This window comes from Prionailurus bengalensis, chromosome C1 (genome assembly GCF_016509475.1).
Source record: "Prionailurus bengalensis isolate Pbe53 chromosome C1, Fcat_Pben_1.1_paternal_pri, whole genome shotgun sequence".
NCBI classification, from domain to species: domain Eukaryota; kingdom Metazoa; phylum Chordata; class Mammalia; order Carnivora; family Felidae; genus Prionailurus; species Prionailurus bengalensis.
The window spans coordinates 105,742,552-105,763,732 of NC_057345.1; the positions used below are offsets into that span (position 1 = coordinate 105,742,552).

Below are 21,181 nucleotides of genomic sequence, written 5' to 3' on the forward strand. Positions count from 1 at the left end.
AGATAAGCGACCATCTCTACCTTCCAACTCTTCCTACCCCAGTGGGCCCCATCTCAGTAAACAGAACCACCATCTATTCAGTTGTTTAGGCAAGAGACCTGGGAATCACTTTCCTTCTCCCTTCTATTCCAGGCAGTCACCAAATCTCCTAAATAGCTCTTAAATCTGTCAACAGTGCGGGTGCCTTGGTGGCTCAGTCGGTTAAGCTTCTGACTTCAGCTCAGGTCATGGTCTTGCAGTCTGTGAGTTCGAGCCCTGCATAGGGCCCTGTGCTGACAGTTCAGAGCCTGGAGCCTGCTTCAGCTTCTGTGTCTCCTTCTCTCTCTGCCCCTTCCCTGCTCATGCTCTGTCTGTCTCAAAAATGAATAAATGTTGGGGCACCTGGGTGGCTCAGTCGGTTGAGCGTCCGACTTCAGCTCAGGTCACGATCTTGCCGTCCGTGAGTTCAAGCCCCGCGTCGGGCTCTGGGCTGATGGCCCAGAGCCTGGAGCCTGCTTCCGATTCTGTGTCTCCCTCTCTCTCTGCCCCTCCCCCGTTCATGCTCTGTTTCTCTCTCTCTGTCTCAAAAATAAATAAACGTTAAAAAAAAAATTAAAAAAAAATGAATAAATGTTAAGAAAAAAAAAAGTTTAAATCCATCAACAATGGAGTTGTACCTTATACCAAATTTAGGTTCTAAAAGCAGTACATAAGGCAAAAGTTACATAGTGAACATAACCTTTGGAAATCCTTTAAATCACTCAGAAGATACAGTGGCCATATTCTTATGTGCACAACTCTGTACACAAAATGTATATATAAGTATATATGTACATAGTAAGGTACAGTATGTGACAAGGGTATATAATATAACATTAAGGTATTTTTAACTTCATAAAAAAAGGGAGATTGGGGCACTTTGGTAGCTCACTTGGTTGAGCACCGACTTTGGCCTAGGTCATGATCTCAGTTTTGAGCCCCACCGCGGATTCTGTGCTGACAGCTCAGAGCCTAGAGCCTGGAGCCGGCTTCAGATTCTGTCCCCCCACCTCTCTCTGCCCCTCCCCCTCTCATGCTCTGTCTCTGTCTCTCAAAAATAAATTAAAATGTATAAAAAATTATTTTAAAAGTCCCCTTTTATTCCTAGTTTGCTAAGAGTTTTGTTTTGGTTTGTTTTTAAAAATTGTTAAAGTAATTTCTAGCCCCAATATGGGGCTTGAACTCAACCCTGAGATCAAGAGTTGGACACTCTACCAACTGAGCCAGCCAGGCACACTCACTAAGAGTTTTGTATCATAAATATATGTCAAATTGTATTAAATATTTTCCCTGCAGCTATGGGGAGGATGCATGATTTTTCTTGTTTGGTTTGTTAATATGGTAAATTCATTAATTGATTTTTTTTAAGTTAAACTTATCTTGTATTACTAAAATAATAATAAACACAACTTGGACATGATGTGTCATTTGTTTTTATTTTTTATTTTTTATTTAAAAAAAAATTTTTTTTTCAACGTTTATTTATTTTTGGGACAGAGAGAGACAGAGCATGAACGGGGGAGGGGCAGAGAGAGAGGGAGACACAGAATCGGAAACAGGCTCCAGACTCTGAGCCATCAGCCCAGAGCCTGACGCGGGGCTCGAACTCACGGACCGCGAGATCGTGACCTGGCTGAAGTCGGACGCTTAACCAACTGCGCCACCCAGGCGCCCCTCATTTGTTTTTATATATTGCTGGATTCAACTTCCTACTGTATGTTTTAGAATTTTTGTATCATTTTTCATGAATGGGATTTACCTGTGTTTATCTTCCTCATACTGCCTTTATCAGTTTTTAGTAACAAGATGACATATTTCGTGGTTTTTATGAGGTGGTCGGTTAGATGCAGCCACAGAAGAGACAGAACGGGGGCAGGGGGGAACTCACAGGTCCTAGAAACAGGAGACACAAAGCCATTTTTGTAGATTAGAAAAACAAAAACAAAAACAAAAACAAAAAAAACTTTCACATTGGAAAGACACCAAAGTCAGGAGACAGAAGGGATGTGAGAAGGTTTAGACTACAGACTTTATTGGGGTTTCTGGGGAAAAGGCAAGGCAGGGAAGGGTTTAGAACTGACTAGTTGGAATAATTTTGGCCAGTTTTGGATTAGAGGGCTGGTCCCTAGCTGCCTGGCACCTAGCCCTGGGATGATTAAGGCAGAGGAGTATTGCCTCCTGGAGTGAAAAGGGCAGGACAGAGGAGGGACAGCTCTGGATGATGCTCTCACCTGGGCCATCTCTTAAGAATTGTCTCTCAGGGTGCCTGGGTGGTCAGTGGGTTAAGCATCTGACTCTTGATTTCAGCTCAGGTCACGGTCGTACTCTGTGCTGACAGCATAGGGCCTCCTTGGGATTCTCTGTCTCCCTCTCTTTCTGGCTCTCCCCTGCTCACGCTCTCTCTTTCAAAAATAAACATTAAAGAGAAGAAGAAGAAGAATTGTCTCTCCCAAGTTGGAAAAAATTCTTCTAGAATGTCAAAACGTAGTAATATATAGAAAGTTTTACGTTATTTAAACTGGTGCATTATCTAGTTGAATCCGTGGAACAGGTGAGCTCAGGGTCCTCCTATTCCATCTTCCCTTTCTTCAAAAGTTTTAAAAATATATTTTATATTTTATACAAAACTTAATATTAATTTTTTATAAATATTAAATGTAAAAACATATTTACAATATATTGTACTAGGCTCAAAATAAGTTGGCGAAAGTAATTACTACTTTTCTCTGAAAGGGTTTGCACAATACTGACCTCATTGTCTTCTGTAAATATTTGATAGTTTGATAGAAGTTGCTAAGGAAGCCATGTGGGACGGGGAAAATTTTAAACTGGTGTGTAAATTCATTTAAGTAACTGGTCTTTTCAGAATTCCTATTTTTTCCTTGGGCATTTTATAAACTGTCTTTTTCCCCCTTGGGGATGTATCCATTCCATAAAAATTTTCCAGTGCTTTAGTGTCAAGTTCCTAATATCCTCTTGGTTTCTTCCGAAGGTCTGCAGGGACTATAGTAATGCCCTGTTTTTCATTTTCATTCCTTACAGGGTTCATTTGTGTCTTCTCTCTCTCTCTCTCTTTCTCTCTCTCTCCCTTTGTTTTCTTTTTCATTTGACCAAAGGTTGATCAGTTTCATTAGTCTTCTCATAGTACCAGCTTATTTTATTTTTATTCTATTGTGTGTAATGTATGCTTTCAATTATCTTTATTATTCCCTTATTTCTAATTTCATCAAGTTTAACTTGCTGTTTTTCTACTTTTTGATGCATCTAAGTTCATTAATTTTCAAATTTTCTTCTTTTCTGATTTAACTATGTAAGGCTATAAATTTCCATCAATAGCTTGTAACCCACAACCTTTGATATGTAATATTTTTTAATTCTTTATTTCAGGCTTTGTAATTTAATTCTGATTTCTTCTTTGATTCATGAGTTATTTAGAAGCATATTATTTTATTTCCAAACATCTGGGGTTTTTTAGCTGTCCTTTTGTTTCTGATGTCTAACATAATTGTGTCGTGCCTAACAAATGAACTCTGGATGATTTTAACCCTTTGGATTTGTTGAAACTCGCTTTATGGCTTAGTATATGGTCACTTATAAATACTTTGTGTGTGTTTGAAAAGAATGTGTATTTTTGTAGTTTTTCAGATATAGTATTCTATATATTTGGTACATATAGTTAATAATATTATTCAAATCTTCTAAATCTTTACTGATTTTCTTATCTATTGAAAGAGTATGTGAAAATCTCTACTATGATCAGGTATTTGTTTACTTTAGTTTTTGCTTTAAATACATTGAGATCATGTTATTGGGTATAAAAAAATTAGAATTATTATATATTCCTGGTAAATTGAACCCTTGAACTTTTTGTTTCTTAAACCATTGAACCTTTTTATAATTATGAAGTATCTTTATCTTTAGTAAAGAGCATAACAGTTGGATCTTAAAAAAAAAAAAAATAAAAAAAGTCCTGGGACACCTGGGTGGCTCAGTTGGTCGAGCATCTGACTTCAGCTCAGGTCATGATCTTACAGTTCGTGAGTTTGAGCCCTATATCAGGCTCTGTGCTGACAGCTTAGAGCCTGGAACCTGTTTTGGATTCTGTGTCTCCCTCCCTCTCTGCCTCTCCCCTGCTCACACAGTCTCTCTCCATTTCTTCCTTCCTTCCTTCCTCCCTCCCTCCCTCCCTCCGTCCCTCTCTCTCTCTCTCTCTCTCTCTCTCTCTTTCTTTCTTTCTTTCTTTCTTTCTTTCTTTCTTTCTTTCTTTCTTCTTTCTTTCCTCACTGGGATGTAATTCGCTTACCATATAACTCACTCATTTAAAGTATACAGCTAGGAGTGCCTGACTGGCTCAGTTGGTAGAACATGCAGGTCTTGATCTCAGGATTGTGAGTTCGAGCCCCACATTGAATGTAAAATAAAAAAAAGTAAAATAAATAAATAAACAAACAAATAAATAAATAAATAAAGTATACAATTAAATGGGTTTTTTAATTTTTTTAAATGTTTTTATTATTTTTAACGTTTATTTATTTTTGGGACAGAGAGAGACAGAGCATGAATGGGGGAGGGGCAGAGAGAGAGGGAGACACAGAATCGGAAACAGGCTCCAGGCTCTGAGCCATCAGCCCAGAGCCTGACGCGGGGCTCGAACTCATGGGCCGCGAGATCGTGACCTGGCTGAAGTCGGACGCTTAACCGATTGCGCCACCCAGGCGCCCCAAAATGTTTCTTTATTTTTAAAGGAGAGAGAGAGACAGAGCATGAGTGGGGGAGGGGCAGAGAGAGAGGGAGACACAGAATCCGAAGCAGGCTCCAGGCTCTGAGCTGTCAGCACAGAGCCTGATGCGGGGCTCGAACTCACAAACTGTGAGATCGTGACCTGAGCCAAAGTTGGATACTTAACCAACTGAGCCACCCAGGCGTCCCTAAGTGGGTTTTTAGTATATTCACAAAAGTTGTGCAACCATTGCCACAAATTTTAGAACATTTTTATCATCCCAGAAACAGACTCTTTATCATTTAGATGTCACCTTCATTCCCCGTATCTACCCCCCAGCCCCTGCCTGTCACCCCTCAGTGACCATTAATCTACTTTCTGTCCTTATAGATCTTTTCCTATTCTGTCAATTCCACATAAAAGGAATCATTCAATATGTCACCTTTTATGTCTACCTCCTTTTACTTAGCGTATTTTCAAAGTCCATCCATATTGTAGCATATTCGTTCCTTTTTATGGCTGAATAGTACTCCGTTGTGTGGGTATAACACATTTTATCCATTCATTGACTAATGGACGTTTCAGTTCCATTTTTTTCTATTATTCTACCATGAATATTCATGTACAAGTTTTTATGAGAACTAATGTTATCATTTCTCTTGGGTCATACCTAGGGACAGAATTTTGGGGTCATAGAGTGATCCTATGTTTAACCTTTGAGGAACTACCAAATTGTTTTCCAAAGTGACTGTACTGTTTTACATTCCCAGCACAGTATGTGAGGTTCCAGATTTCCACATCCTCATCAACCTCGCTATTAACTGTCTTTTCTTATTTTAGCATTCTGGTGGGTGTGAGATGAAGTACTTTTCATTGTAGTTTTGATTTGCATTTCCCTACTGGCTAATGATGGATGTTGAGCATCTTTCTAAGTGTTTATTCGCCATTTATATGTCTTCTTTGTTTGTTGTTTTAATTGTTTTAATGTTTCTTTATTTATTTTGAGAGAGAGAGCACTAGCAGGGGAGGGGCAGAGAGAGGGAGAGAAAAAAATCCCAAGCAGGCTCCTTGGTGCCAGAGTGGAGCCCGATGCAGTGCTTGGTCTCACTACCATGAGATCATGACCTGAGCTGAAATCAAGACTCAGATGCTCAACCCACTGAGCCACCCAGGGGCCCCTGTGTGTCTTCTTTGGATTAATGTCTACTCAAATCCTTTGCCCATTACTTAACTGGTTATTTGTCTTTTTACTACTGAATTGTAAGAGTTCTTTATATATTCTCATTAAAAGTCCTTTATCATATATGTGATTTGCAAACATTTTCTCCTACTCTGTAGATTGTCTTTTCACTTATTTGTTTTAAGTAAACTCTACCCCCAATGTGGGGCTTGAACTCATGAGCCCAAGATCAAGAGTTGCATGTTCTACTAACTGAGCCAGCCAGGTGCCCTTGCGTTTTCACTTTCTTGATGTTATCCTTGGAAGCACAAAAGTTTTAAATTTCACATAGTCTAATCTATTTTTTCTTTAGTTGTTTATGCTTTTGGTGTTATATCTAGAAAACCATTGCCTAAATAACCTGAGGTCACAAAGATTTATTCCTGTGAGTGTTTTCTTCTAAGAATTTTCTATTTTTAGGTCTTTGTCCCATTTAGAGCTGATTTTTATATATCACATGAGGTAGGGGTCCACTTTTATTTATTTGTATGTGGATATACAATTGTCCCAGAATTGTTTATTGAAAAGACTTTTGTCCCTATTGAATTTTTGGCACCATGTTGAAAATCAATTGACCATAAATGTGAGATTTTATTCTGGACTCTGAATTCTATTCCACTGACCTGTCTGTTTACCCTTATGCCATTACCACACTGTCTTGATTCCTGTAGCTTTGGAGTAAGCTTTGAAATCAAGAAGTGTGGGTCCTTTGAATGTTGTGGCTTTTAATTTTTTTAAATATTTATTTATTTTTGTAAGAGAGAGAGCAAGCAGGGGAGGGGCAGAGAGAGAGGGTGAGAGAGAGAGAATCCGAAGCGGGCTTCACGCCCAACACAGGGCTCTAACTCACAGACCATGAGATCATAACCTGAGCTGAAGTTGAATGCTTAATCTACTGAGCCACCAAGGCACCCCTGTTGTGACCTTTAAAGGTAATTTGTCTGTTTTATTCTGACCACTTTTACTATTTTCTCCTTGTCTTTGGTTTTCTGCAGTTTCACTAATGTGTAAGGCAGTGAATTTTGTATTTATCCTTCTTAGGATTTGTTGGATTCTTAAATGTATGATTTAATGTGTTTCATCAACTCTGGAAATTTTTGAGCCATTGTTTCATCAATTATTGCCTATGTCCATTCTTTCCTTTCCTTTCGGACTCTGCTTAGACCTTTTCATTGTGATATCATGTCTTTTACCCGCCCCTCTGCATTTTCTTTCTTTTTTTCCCGTTATGCATCATTCTTGGTATTTCCTTCTGACCTGTATTCCAGTTCATTAATTTTTCCTTTACTATTTCTAATCTGCTGGTAAAATTCTTTCAGTTCTTAATTTTGGTTATTGTAGTTTTAAGTTCCAGAATTTACATTGTTCCCCCTGTTTAACATTTGTAATATCATTTTTTAAAGTTTCTATTTCCCAGCCAAATTTTCCATTCTTGGATTTTATTGTTTTGTAATCTGTGCTGATCATTTCAATATCTGGAGACCCTATGAGTCTACTACTATGACCTGTTGTACCTACTGTTCTTATTCATGCTGTCTGATGTCCTTGGGTTATCTTTGTGTACTGGACATTGTTTTTGAAAGTTATTTATAGAAATACCTTGAGGCTCAAGATAATAGTGTCTTTCTCTAAAAAGAACTTATTATTTACCAGCTCTTGAGGGCACTAGCAATCCAGAACCACCTGACTTTGAAATTTTCACCCTAGCCCCTCCATGCAGCCACAGTTGCAGTTCAGCCTTTTCCAGAGCAAAGCCCCAGGGCATAAGCAACCTTCAGAAGAGACTTCACTTCTCCACTTTCCCCTCTTCAGTATCTCAGCATCACAATTCAGCAATTCCTCAAATCTTGTTACTTCTCTGATGCTTTTTTTTTAAGTTTATTTATTTTGAGAGAGAGAGAGAGGGAGAGAGAGAGCACACGCGCAAGCAGGGGAGAGGCAGAGAGAAGGAGAGAGAATCCCAAGCAGTCTCTGCATTGTTAGCCCGGAGCCCATCGCAGGTCTGAACTCACGAACCATGAGATCATGACCTGAGCTGAAACCAAGAGTCGACACTTAACCGACCGAGCCACCTAGACACCCCACTGATGCTTTTAAGATGACTTTTTAAAAGTTTAAGTTTTATTGGTATGAAGGTTAATTTTATTTGAATTATCTAGGTGTCCATATCCCGAATTGGTAAACCCTTTAATCTTCATTTGAGGAGTCTGATAAGCAGCAATATCTTCAGAGAAGGTAGGATCCTCACTGTGCTACGGGATCGATCCTGGTTGGACTAAGTGAGTCATGGTAACCCCCTTTTTCTACGCCTGAGGTGGGCATATGACCCACTTTTGGGGGGAAAAAAGAGAAAAACTCCTGGGAATTTGTGGGTGAATTCTTGCGCCCTTCTGAAAGAGAGCTGCTGGGGGACCAGAACCCTTTCTCTTCTTTGTGCTTCGGAATGATGTTGTGTAAGTCACGCTTGAATCTATGGCAACCCTTTTATGACTGAGGGAAAAGCTAAGAAATTTGTAGGGATATCTTGATATTGTTGAGCTATCTAAAAGCCCTGAAACTCTTTGCTTCTAGACCTTCTTCTTCTTCTTTTTCTTCTTCTTCTTCTTCTTCTTCTTTTTTTTTTTTTTTTTTTGATAAAGGGCTCTGATTTCTTTTCTTTTTTTTTTTTTTTTTAATGTTTATTTTTGAGAGAGGGAGAGAGTGAGCATGGAGGGCAGAGAGAGAGGTGGGAAGACACAGAATCTAAACCAGGCTCAAGGCTCTGAGATGTCAGCACAGAGCCCGATGTAGGGCTTGAGCCCACGGACCATGAGATCATGACCTGAGTCAAAGTCGGACACTTAATTGACTTGAGCCACCCAGGCGCCCCTTTGCTAGACTTCTTAAGGAAATAATAAACATCCTTATGGTTTCACTGTCGGTCAGATTTTCTGTTGTGTGCAGCCCAAAGCATTCCAAACTGACATATCATCCTTCAGGACTCCGCTTGAAAGGCCACCACTTCAGGGAGGCCTTCCTGAAATCCCCACATCAACACATTTAGTGTCCCTCATCATATTTGTAATTGTTTGTGAAATGATAGTCTTTTTCTCTGGACTGTAAAGTTCGTGGGAACAGAGACCACAGTCGGGTCCTAGAGCCCAGCCCAATGCCAGGCATGGTAGCCTCTAAATAAATAATTATCCAAAAAATAAAGGGTCAAGAGCCCAAGTACATGGAGAAACTGGATAAAAATCCTGTAGGCTATGAATTAAAATTTGTGCAATTATGTTTCTAACACATGAAAACTTTTAAAGCTCAAAGAATCATTACAGAAGGGTTGGAGTGGCCATCGTGAGAAAGGGTGTGAGTGTTTATCTGGTACAAGTAAGAGCTGCCAAGTAGTGTTAAAGACCCAGCTGGGATTAGACCCCATAAATGTGCATTGGCATAAATCGGCAGAATTATGAGATTTCTTCCAGCAGTGTTCAGCTGGCTAGATGTGTGAGAGAAGTGGGTAATTAAATTGATCCAAAGATGGGGATTCTCAGGATGGACTGCTTTTTGTTCTGTTCACTAGTGAAGTAAATAAAAGTAGCGATGGAATTTTATGTATTTACTTTTTTATTTTTTAAGTTTATTTATTTTGAGAGAGAGAGAGAGAGAGAGAGAGAGAGCACGCACAAGTGGGGGAGGGGCAGAGAGGAGCAACAGAATCGCAAGCAGGCTCCACGCCCACTGGCGCCCTTGGAATTTCATTTTTTAATTTTTATGTTTGTTTATTTTATTTTGAGAGGGAGAGAGAGTGTGTGCATGCATGTGTGTGAGTAGGGGAGGGGCAGAGGAAGGAGGAGAAAGAGAGACAATCCCAATGCCGGTCTCAGTCTCACCAAGGTGAGATCGTGACCTGAGCCCAAATGAAGAGTGCTTAACCGACTGAGCCACCCAGGCGCCCCCGACTTTTCACTCTCTCAATAAAGTAAATCTCTTAAAATTCAAAGCCATGCCCTTTTGTTCCAGACTGGAGAATATCCCCCGGCTGAAACACTCACCCCAGAAGTCTTTCCCATCACCCACTTGCCCTGGAAAGGCTTGAGGAGGGGGGGGAATCTGTGAATTTCTTAAGGGGTGTGAGTGTGTGTGCATGCACACATTTTCCTGGGGCGAGTGTTAAAGAGGTCTGTGATCGAGAAAGGCAAGAACCACTGATGTTGGTTCCTAGGCACGGACCACTGTGTGGATCAGGGCTTGAGTGGTGAGTAGTCCCAGCCCTTGCTTATTGAAGAGAGGCTGTGTGGTACAGTGGTGGGTGTGCAGACTCCAAAGTCAGAGGCATGGGCTATGCCACGCAACTCCTTGGTTTTCTCCTCCATAAAGTGGAAACGATAATCACAGTTCCTTACCTCAGAGGGCTGGAACAAAGATTAAATGAGTTAGCACAGGGGCACCTGGGCGCCTCAGTCAGTTAAGCTTCCAACTCTGGATTTCAGCTCAGGGTATTATCCCATGGTTCATGAGTTCGATCCCCACATCGGGTTCTGCACTGGCAGGTGCAGAGCCTACTTGGGATTCTCTCTTTCTCTGTCCCTCCTCCCCTTTCAAAATAAATAAACTTAAAACAATTTTTTTAAAGGGGCACCTCGGTGGCTCAGTCAGTTAAGCGCCTGGCTTTGGCTCAGGTCATGATCTCACAGTACGTGAGTTCAAGCCCCATGTCAGGCTCTGTGCTGACAGTGCAGAGCCTGAAACCTGATTCAGATTCTGTGTTTCTCTCTCTCTCTCTGCCCTCCCCTGCTCACACTCTGTCTCTCTCTCTCAAAAATAAATAAACATTTAAAAAAAACTTAAAAATTTTTTTAAATAAATGAGTTAAATGCAAATGCTTAGCACCATGCCTGGTATTTAGTGAAAGCTGACTTTTATTATAGCTGATTGATGATGATGCATTGGGACACACATCCGAGGACAAAGACCTTGAATCAGGAGGCAGCGTTTGAGGGTACACAGCTGCTGCTGATTTGTGCAAAGCATGCAATCTAAGCATTCTCTCCCCTCTGACACTGTGTGACTCAGGGCAAACTCCTTAGCTGGTCTGTGCCTCAGGTATCTCACCTGTAATATGGAGATAATAATAGTAACTGCCTCATGGGACTGTTGCCGGGGTTCTCTGCAGGCTTAGAGCAGTGACTCCAATTCAGTAAGTGCTTGGTTGTTTGTCTGATTTTTTAGGTAGGCTCCATGCCCAACGTGGGGCTTGAACTCATGACCCTGAGATTAAGAGGCACATGTGCTACAACTGGGCTAGCCAGGCGCCCCACTGCTGGCATTATTATTATCACTGTCTAGGTACATTCAGCCTCCTTATTCTGATAAGAGAGGCCCTTTCCAGGTGTTTCCCACAGCCTTCCCTCATGCTGAAACCTTCACAGCTCACAGCACCTTCATGCACACCATGTCTGCCTCACAGAGGCTGTACACAGTGAAGAATTAAGACTCAAAGGAAGTGACTAACCTAAGGTCTCTCCACCTGCCCCCTGCCTCATCGTATTCCCTTCCAAGAGTGTCCCCCCTGTTTCTCCCCAGTTTCCGTCTGTAGCAATCCCACTCCTGAAACCCCACACCTTTCATAAAGCCTTCTCAACTCAGAATCCCTGCGTTGAACCCAACACACGACTCGTGGGTGCGTGTGCCTCACCGCCAGGCCTTCTTGCCCCTCTCACTGCACCTCTCTCCATTCTTTGCACCACGAAGGCTCTCGCCAGAGAGCTGCAGGATGGAGGAGATCAAAGACTTGACGGTTCTACTGGCCCGAGATGTTCCCATGTTCAAGGTAAAGAGGGAGGAGTCCCCAAAACACTGATCTGCACTGAACACACAGACAATGGCCAGACCATATGGAAAAACAGACCTCGGACATCCACAGCCTGCAGAAACCCGCCCAGGAAATCACCTCCTCAAATACAGTAAACCACCCAGGTAATCCATAGGTCCCGTTTGTAACAAGTCAGACTATGTCTAGGAACAATTCAGAAAGCTAACCACTAACTTCTGGAATAGTTGGCTCAAAATGGCCAGAACTGACAACTTCCCTAACTTTTGTCCACTGTGCAATCAAATATGCACCCCCAACCAGTCATACAGGATGCCTGGCTTCTAGTCACCTGCCTTCCAGCTTCCCCACGCCAACAACCTCCAGAGAAGGCACCAGGTACCTGAATCTTTCCCATTTCTCTGCTATAAATAAAGCTTTACTACCCTGGAGTCTCTTTTAAAATGCAAGTGACCATGGCTGACTGACTTCCCTTGCTGTAGCAAGCTCTTGAATCAATAGCCTTTGCTTTTCTCACTTGTTCGGGCTTCGTTTATTGGTCCAGGAATGGCAGCTCAGGGAGCGAGACGAGGACCGGCCTCATCAGTACCCTTGGTCCCACTGGGGTGGAGCTCAGAGCCCTCAGACGACAGAGTTGCTGGCTGGTCCACTGGAAACACTGATCAGACCTTTGGACTCAGCTGAGCCAGGGCTGGAGATGCCAAATTGACTCAGATTAAATCCCCCGGGCATAAAATCACAAAAGAGTTTTTGTTAGATGCTGATTGGGAAGGAGGGGCCCCAGAGATCTGGGAAAAGGGTAGGACATCTGGGAATAGAGAAATGAGGGAGAGGCAGGAACTTTGCCTAGAGCGGGAGCCAGGGATGGCCTGGAGCTACTTTGATGGGATGGAGAGTTGAGTCACGATTCATATCTGATCTCCAAGATTCTTTAGTCAATACAGAGACATTTACTGAGTGCCCCCTTCTGGGCACTAGAGGTGGGACACGCAAGGCCTCTGACTTCCCGGAGCTCGTGTCCTGGTGGCAGGGGCGGTAGATGGCTACACAAGTCAGACAGCTTCAGAAGAGTAAGCGCACTGAGGAAAATGAAATGGGATGGTGCCCTCGAGAAGGGGTGCCGAGAGCGGGGAACACACGAGAATGGCTGGGGAGGGACACCAGAAGGAACCAGCACTGCAGCCAACGGGGGAAATGGTTTTCCTAGCAGAGGGAGCAGCTTAAGCAAAGACCCTGAGGTGAGACCTGGGTGTGACAGAAAGGTCGGTGTGGCCAGAGCTGTGTGGGCAGAGGGCGATCGTGGCTGGAGGGGACCAGGAGGGACGTTCAGGGACACCACGAGTAGAGGGCCTCCCAAGCCATTCTAAGAGTTCAGATTTTATTTGGGCCTCAGTATAACGGAGTTTCTGAAAGAAGGCACTGAATGGCTTGCTTGCTTAAGCTGCTCCATCAAGGCCTTAGAAGCTCTCCTTTGTTGAAATCTTGTCAAATCCTGGCAGGCAGGGGAAGTGTGTATGTGGGGTAACAGTGTTAAGGAGAGAAAATGTGGATCAGACCCAGACACGTCACAACCAGAATTCCTTGCTGAGTAGGATCAAAAGGGCCACAAGAGTGTGTTATAATCCCCTGAAATTGCACACTAATTTGTGTGTGTGTGTGTGTGTATATACCCTATTTCAGTGAGTTTTTTCAGACTCTCAGAGGAATCTCTGCCACCAGAAAAAGCCAGAAAGGGAGAATATTAACTTCTATGCTAGCATACCCATGCACCATCCCAGTAAGGACACAGATATTGCCCCGAGGAGGGGAAGGGGGGGGCGGGGCAGGACAGGGAACTTTCCACTGTGTACCATGTGCTTTACCTATTTTTAAAAGTCCACTTCAGTGTAAAGGACTGAAGCTGGAGAGGAATGGATGGGTGGGGAAGAAGGTGCCGAAGCCTTGGTGTGGCCAGGGAGGGGCAGCAACACATATCTGCTGGTCCTAACTTGATGGCCCCACCCCTAGCCTGTGCTCACATGCCTTGCACTGGAGAACCCCGCCCAGAGAGGCCGCACTGGCCCTGAGCCTGCCCAGGGCTCAGCTGCCCAGGGGGCACCAGCCTCACTGCCCCGGGAGAGGGACAGGAACAGATGCCCTCTGCTCAGGTCACCAAACTCTGCTCAGGTCACTGTCCTCTGCCCATGTCCCGGGCCCCTCTGGTCCCCAGACCTTCATAGAGAGAAGCCCGAGCCTCCCGAACACCCTGCTGACCCCACCAGGAGCTCCTGGCTCTGATCTGAACCCGCCTCTTTTCCCAGCCTCTTGGTTGGTCATTTTGCTTTGAGTCAAGTCCCCCTTGCTCTCCTTTCGTGTGGTGCCGTGGCCAGCCCCAGCCTGGCAGATGGGAGCTGAGATGGGGGTGTTTTCTCTAATTCTCTCCAACATCTCGGCTTGGATTTGCTTCGCCTCCCCAAAAATAGGTCTGGCCCAGCCTTCAGGACCCACCTGTTCTCAGCAATCAGCCAGTGGGCAGGGACCAGCCTCCCTGGGGTGTTCACTTCTTTGGTGATTCAGGGCCACGGGTCAGAGAGCAGAGTCAGCCGCTGATGACATTTCCCTGCCAGGATGCAGAGCAGGCGAGGGCCTCCTGGTCCACCCTTGGAGAAGGGACCAAGGAGGTTCTATGCAAGTCAGTTAAACCACAGAGCAGACCTTGCAACACCTTCCTCCTGAGGCCTCGGGACCAGACGGGGGTATGCAGGCAGACACCTACACTTGCATAGCCAAACAATTCTACGGCCCATTCTTCTAACTCTAGAATAAGTGCATAATAACACCAACCGATATTTGTGGGGACTTACTGTGGCCAGGCGCTATTCAGTTAAAGACTTTATGTGTATCACCTCATTACGGGGTGCCTGGGGGCTCAGTCAGTTAAACGTCTGACTTCGGCTCAGGTCATGATCTCGCAGTTCACGAGTTCAAGCCCTGCATCAGGCTCTGTGCTGACAGCCCAGAGCCTGGAGCCTGCTTTGGATTCTGTGCCTCCCTCTCTATCTCTGTCCCTCCCTTGCTAGTATTCTGTCTCTCTCTCTCTCTCAAAAATAAATAAAAACATTAAAAAAAAAAAAACCCTAGGCAGTGGCATAGGGATGTCCCCTTTGCACACAGGGAGCTGGGATGTGAACCCGGGCAGGCTGGGAATACTGTGCCTGTAGCGCTCATGAATGAAAATGAAGGGATCTGCAGAAGGGCCCCACAACCTTGCACAAATGGGATCCGATCTGTGGACCAGTCACCAGAGGACAAAAGCATGGGTCCTGACTGTTCCACACACTGAGTGTGCAATGCGGCTCATTCCAGCCTGGAGTAAGAGTCCCCGGATCCCCCACCACTCTGCACTCCAGGAACCTGTGGCCCAGGGCAGCTCAAGACCTCCTGGACCCTTTCTTTTGTAACATAAGGAGACAGCCTACACTGCTTCACCCCTCCCAGTGCCAAAAGGCCACTTGTCACTTAGGGTGACTGTACTTAAGCCCCCACTCACCCCCCCCCCCTTGCAGGGAATCCAGGCTGAGCCCACCACGCCTTCTCCCTGCCCCTGCCCTAAGTGCTGGGCCAGAAGGTGGGAGACCCCAGTCCCGGCTCCCGCTTGGTGGAATGTTTGGCACCTCCTGCCTCGTTTTTCTCATCTGATGCATGGCTGGAATGTCCTCCAGTGCACCCCCACTTTACAAGGTTTGGGGGAAGATCAGATGAGAGGATGAATCTGAAGACCCTATAGGGACTGGGAGGCCCTGGGCCTGGTGAAGAGTTTGGGCCCATGGTGTGTCTCTGAACCCCCGTGTGCTGGTGTCTCCCCGCCTTTGGAGCAGGACGGGATCTGCAGGGAGAGGACGGTGGCTGGTACTGGGCCTAACTGCCCCTCAATCACCTGACTGTCCAGCTGCCCCCTATGGCAGCGGACCCTTCCCAGGGGTGAAGGAACAGGGACGGGAGGAGAGCAGCCAGCCACAGCCGGAGCAGGAAAGCTGGGGAGCCAGGCTGGAGTCCCATATGGAACAGGAGGCCGCTGAGTAGGAACCACCACACTTCCCAGCCCCAGGAAGGGCAGGGGTCACTGGAGAGCCCAGGAAATCCCATCGGGAATAGTGGCACACCTGTGTGTTTGCCAGAGGTGACCTGGGCCCGTGGCCACAGGCGCTGGGTCACCTCCTGCTGCAGCAAAGCCTCAGTCTGGTTCTGACTTTTGGTCCTCAGTGTGTTCTGTCTCCCCTATTGTTCTGGGGCACCTGCTGGACTTGTGCACCCCTTCTTTCCCCCGAGAGTTTTTCGGCTACTCTTGGGGCTTGCTCACCCTGTATGGCAAATATTTCCTTCCTGGTTTATGTCTCCGGCTCTTCTGGGCTTATAATGGCTCAGTGGACATTTTTGCCTAGAAATGTCTGGATTTTGCTGAAGTTTCCCCTCAGCATACACCACACACAAGAGGTGACTGAGATTTTTATCACGCAGTCCTCAACGCCAGGTCCTGCAGGGGAAACCAAGAAGTATGAGGCAAAGCCCCTGACCTGGGCAATTCATAATCTAGTTTTTTGGGGTTTTTAAAATAATCTAGTTATTCAAAAGTGAGGGGTGCCTGGGTGGCTCAGTTGGTTAAGCATCCAACTTCACCTCAGGTCATGATCTCAGGGTTCGTGAGTTCAAGCCCCGCGTCGGGCTCTGTGCTGACAGCTCAGAGCCTGGAGCCTGCTTTGGATTCTGTGTCTCCCTCTCTCTCTGCCCCTCCCCCACTCAGGCTCTGTTTCTGTCTCTAAAAAATGAATAAACCTTAAAAAAATTTTTTTTAATAAAGGACTAGGCAAAATGCCTCTAAAGTTCCACACTGTTCTAGGGCGAGGAGAGAAAGGCTTAAAGAGGACTCTAGGATTTTGAACAATAGGTGAGAAGTCAGGAGAGGAAGCAGGTTCGGGGAGAAGACTTCATTCAGTTTTAAGTAAACCGAGTGGACCTCATCACAACCCTTCCTTCCCCCAGGTTCCAGGTGCCACTGCCACAGACTGACCTAGTGTGTCCCCGCCGGCTCCTCTGCCACGTCACTCCTCTGGGCGTGTGACCCTGGCTGCAGCAAGGTCAGAGCAAGAAAGATGGACTGACCTTTGCTCCAGGATATTTGTCAGCTTCTCTCAGTGAATAAACAGCTTTGCCGTCACCAACACAGTCTTTCTGGAAACTCAGCTGGCACTGCTGAGTGCCCAAAGGTGAGGGTGGGATCCCCGAAATTGACAATTGAGTTTCCATCACCCCAGGGTCAGAAAAGCTTGAAACAAATTATTGAGAAAGAAATTGAAATGTGGTTCCTTCAGACCTGTGTTCCAGCACCCAGATTAGGACCCGGTTCACAGGCAAACCTCCCCATGAGTGGTTTAGATGAGGGGCCTCATGCCTGGGCGTGCACCCATCACCCATGGAGCTCAGGAACGAGATCACCCAGACTGGGGACCTGGCACCTGTAATTTAATAATCCCCACGGGTGATCGGCAGGCACACCTGAGTGACAGGCCCCCTTGGCCTGGAGAGGACTGCCATGGCCAGAGGGTTGGGCCAGGGAGAGACATGGACAGAGATGGTCCTGGGACACCAGGAGTTCCCTCAGAGAGACTGAGCTGGGGCTTGGCAGGTGGATGTTCCGAGCACAGAGGGGAGGGAGGGCAGAGGGCCTTCTAGCACAGGCCCTGGCTGAGGGGCTCAGCCTGTTTGGGGTGGGGGTGAAGTTGGAGAGGCCGGCTGTGGCCACAGGGCAAGGCTCTGAATGCCAAGCTCAGAGCCAGGTAGATACTGATGCTGCCAAGAGCAGGGAAGGCTGTGAGCAGAGAAGGGAGACCCTCTCCAGTACCGGTGGGCCCTTGTTTGTGCATTCAGGGCTTTTGAGGCCCCTGAATGAGCCAAGGCCTGTGGTCAGAGGGCAAGCCCACACTTCCTCCTGCCTCAGCTCGCCTCTCCTTCACATCATGCCCCAACTCTTCTATTTCTGACTTCAAGTCCTTGGCATGTACGAAATTCTTGCCTCTCCTTTGGCAGCCCTGCCTGCCTCTCGGGCCACGGTATTGAATTTGTACCCTTATTCTTACCCTTTTATGTCTGCCTTTCTTAGGCCTTCAGCACAGTCTGTCCAGATTAATTTGACACCAAACTGGCTTTCTCCAGAAAGGCAGGGAAAGTTCTAGGCACAAGAGTGAGATTCATGTGGGGAGAATTACCGTGGCCCCTTCTTTAAGGCAGTTAGAGTCCTGTGTGTCCAGTAACAACCCATGAAGAAAGAAGCTATATTCTTGAAGCGCAGGTAGTAGAAATGACTTGCTCACATTCTGGCCCAGAGACTCTGGCTCTGCTCTGTAACAGTGAAAGTGACACCTTCCTCAAACCATGACTAAGACCCACATTACTTCCAGAACCTGCTCTCTCTGTATACCTCTGCTCTTGTGGGAAAATTCTTTTTTTTTTTTTTTAATTTTTAAAATGTTTTTATTTATTTTTGAGAGACAGAGAGAGAGCACAAGTGGGAGAAGAGCAAAGAGAGAGGGAGACACAGAATCCAAAGCAGGCTCCAGGCTCTGAGCTGTCAGCACAGAGCCCGACACGGGGCTTGAACCCACAAGGCATAAGATCATGACCAGAGCCAAAGTCGGACACTTAACTGACTGAGACACCCAGGCGCCCCATCTGATGGGAAAATTCTTAATTTACTTGTACAATTAGGTGAGGGGTTGGAAATTGAGCCCATTTATCACATGGACCTTTATTCTCTCGTAGAAGCCTCTTTGGGCTGAGAAGATATGTGTCTGTCACCCTCCTTACTTGGGAAAATGCACTGTGTCCTGCTCTGAATTCACATCTGTAGTTGATCTTGGAACTGGTCACAGTACTATGTGTGGCCAGTACATGAAGTGCACTCCCAGACCCAAGACCGAAACAATAGGTTGCTGTGTTTTCTCAGAGTGCTTGGAGTCCTCGAGCCTCATCCCCACTACCACTAGCCAGTGCTTGCCCTTCTTTCTGTGACCTGGCCCATCTTCCCAAGGCACCTTTCCCATCAGCTCCTGCTGAACCCAAGCCAGTCCACAGCACCACACACTGTGGTCCCAGAGCCCCAGGGCAACAAGGAGTCCGCCAAGCTGGGAAGAAATCACAGAACTCAGTCCTGGTGGCACACGTCTGGTGCCAGATTTCTTAGGAAGAAAATCAGCTTCTGCCCAGACAGCAACATAACTTCTTCCCCCAATCCCTGGCACAGAGGCCGGGCCACGATCGCCAACCTGCCGTGAGAACACAGGAATATGTCCACTCTGTCACCGGCAAGTCCTGGCAGAGTCTTGCTGTGTTCTGAGACAGCACCCTCAGTGGAGAACTCCGGGCATCATGTCGAGGCAGCTTGAAGTCTTCACTGGAGCCAGAGTCTTGATCTATGTGGCCCATCAACTAAAAAAAAAGTTTGAACAGCATCATTAACCTAACACAACTTACTTTTCCATAGGACTCTAAGCTTTCACATGCATGTCGTCATTTTTATTTTGGTTTTCACAGTGGCCTGTGAAGTAGGTAAGCTGGATACTGTCGTTAGTCGACGTTCAGAGGTGACAGAGCAGCAGCTTAGCGTGTCTAAGGCCACACGACCCCCAAATGGCAGAACCGGGACTGGAGTCTGGATCAGCGCCGTCCCCTGACGGTTAACCTCTTCAGGACCCAGTGCCAAGTCTCCCCAGCTTGCAGCAGCAGCGACCGCACGGACCACCATGGGCTCCCAGGCCCCGCTAGCTGCAAGGGCGCGCAGACACTGATGAATGTTCTCGAAGATCCTAAAGACAAGGCTGAGCGGAAGCTTGCATCAGAGGGACAGGTCCTGGCCAATTGTTCCCCATCCCTGGTGACAGGTACCATCTTACTAAATCTGTAAATCGGTTGTGCTGAGACTATAACAGAGGATATCGTCTGAGGAACCTTCCAATTTAGCAGACAATGAGTATCCGCAAACATTTTGGGGGCCTGATCCAGAAGCTATAGCTTATGGCCATGTCTTCCAAACACATATGGAAGAAGATACGCACATGGGTCCAAACCACTTAACACAGTTGTCAAACGACTGATGATACTGTAAACTTAATGGCTGCCAAGGTTATGTCCAATCAATTCATTCAGTTCCATAAAGATTTATCGAGCACTTCCTGTTTGCGGAATGCTGATGACCAGACAGATACATGACTCAGGGAGGTACTGAGGCAGTCTCAAGATCTGCCTGAGAGGTACTCTTAGATTGAAATATGGAAATCAAATCAAGAAAAATTCAGACTTTGGGAGTTTCTGACCAAATGTAATGACTCTAGAGCAGTGACTAGGAAACTAGAGCATCCCATCCGTGTCTTGGTCCTCGTTTACCAAACGGGTCACATTCTGTTTCTGCATCATTTCATCACCCCAGAGCCAGGTGAGCCATGATAGGACAAGACAACCACCAGAAAGTGCTGGAATGTGTTCAGAGCTGAGGCAGTGCTCACCATTTCTCCTTCATGGACTCATCCCACAAGCATTTATTAAATGCCTACTGTGTGCAAGGCGAGGTGGTGAATACAAAGGTAGATGTGGCCGAGTGATCCCCACCCTCCAGGTTCCTTGTAGGAAACAGATCACAATAGGCTGTTGTCATAACTTGTGGGAAGTGAGCTCACTGGGCCAATGCAAAGCCTAATGGTCAGAAGAATGGCATCAGTGAAAGAAAACAGTGTGAACCAATGTGACAGGACATTGGGAATCAACAGCTGGAGATCAGCCTGGTGTGTAGCGACTGGGAAAAGAGTGGTTCTTCTGGAACAAAGGAGTTGAGCAAACCATGATTCGGAGAGGCAGAAAGGCAAACACCAGGCTTTCTGAAAATGGTTGCTATTGCTACAAACCAAAAGGCACAGTTTCATATTAGTTCCTGGGCCCCACCTGTACACACTGGTATGAGCATCAGCATTATCTAGGATAGGGACAGTGTCTCACAGGAAACAGTAGTTAAAAATGTTACTTAATTCAACACAAAACTCCCTTAACATACTACCAGAAAAAAAAAATGACAATACAAACTCAGCTAAATGTCTCAAAAATTTCACTTGCACACAATATATACAGATAATAGCTTCTACCTGTGAGATCTGGGGCCAAGTACTGCATTTCTCTTTGTGTCTTTGTTTCCAAATCTGTTAAGCTGAGGACTGTGCACAGAGTAAGCACTTGTATAGCTGTAAGTAAGCAAGTACAGCTGTAAGTATAGCTGTAAGTAAGTAAGCACTGCTGAGTCCAGAGTAATGTTAGCTATATTATTATCAGGCCACTGTGTTAAGTTCAAAGTCAGACAAATTCTCAGCTCGTCCTCCTCTTCATCTTCTACCTGTCC

General features: G+C 45.7%; 2 long non-coding RNA genes across 2 annotated transcripts; one reads left to right on the forward strand and one right to left on the reverse strand.

Moving 5' to 3' along the window:
• Positions 1–1,693: 1,693 nt before the first annotated feature.
• On the reverse strand, positions 1,694–19,314 carry LOC122481129. The gene is made up of 4 exons (XR_006296762.1): positions 19,065–19,314; positions 16,106–16,279; positions 14,254–14,365; positions 1,694–1,911 (listed from the first exon to the last, which is right to left on the reverse strand). It is a non-coding gene; the product is annotated as an uncharacterized LOC122481129 (long non-coding RNA).
• Positions 11,930–19,966, forward strand: LOC122481128. Its single transcript, XR_006296761.1, has 3 exons — positions 11,930–12,144; positions 16,786–17,009; positions 19,333–19,966. It is a non-coding gene; the product is annotated as an uncharacterized LOC122481128 (long non-coding RNA).
• The last annotated feature ends 1,215 nt before the right edge of the window (positions 19,967–21,181 follow it).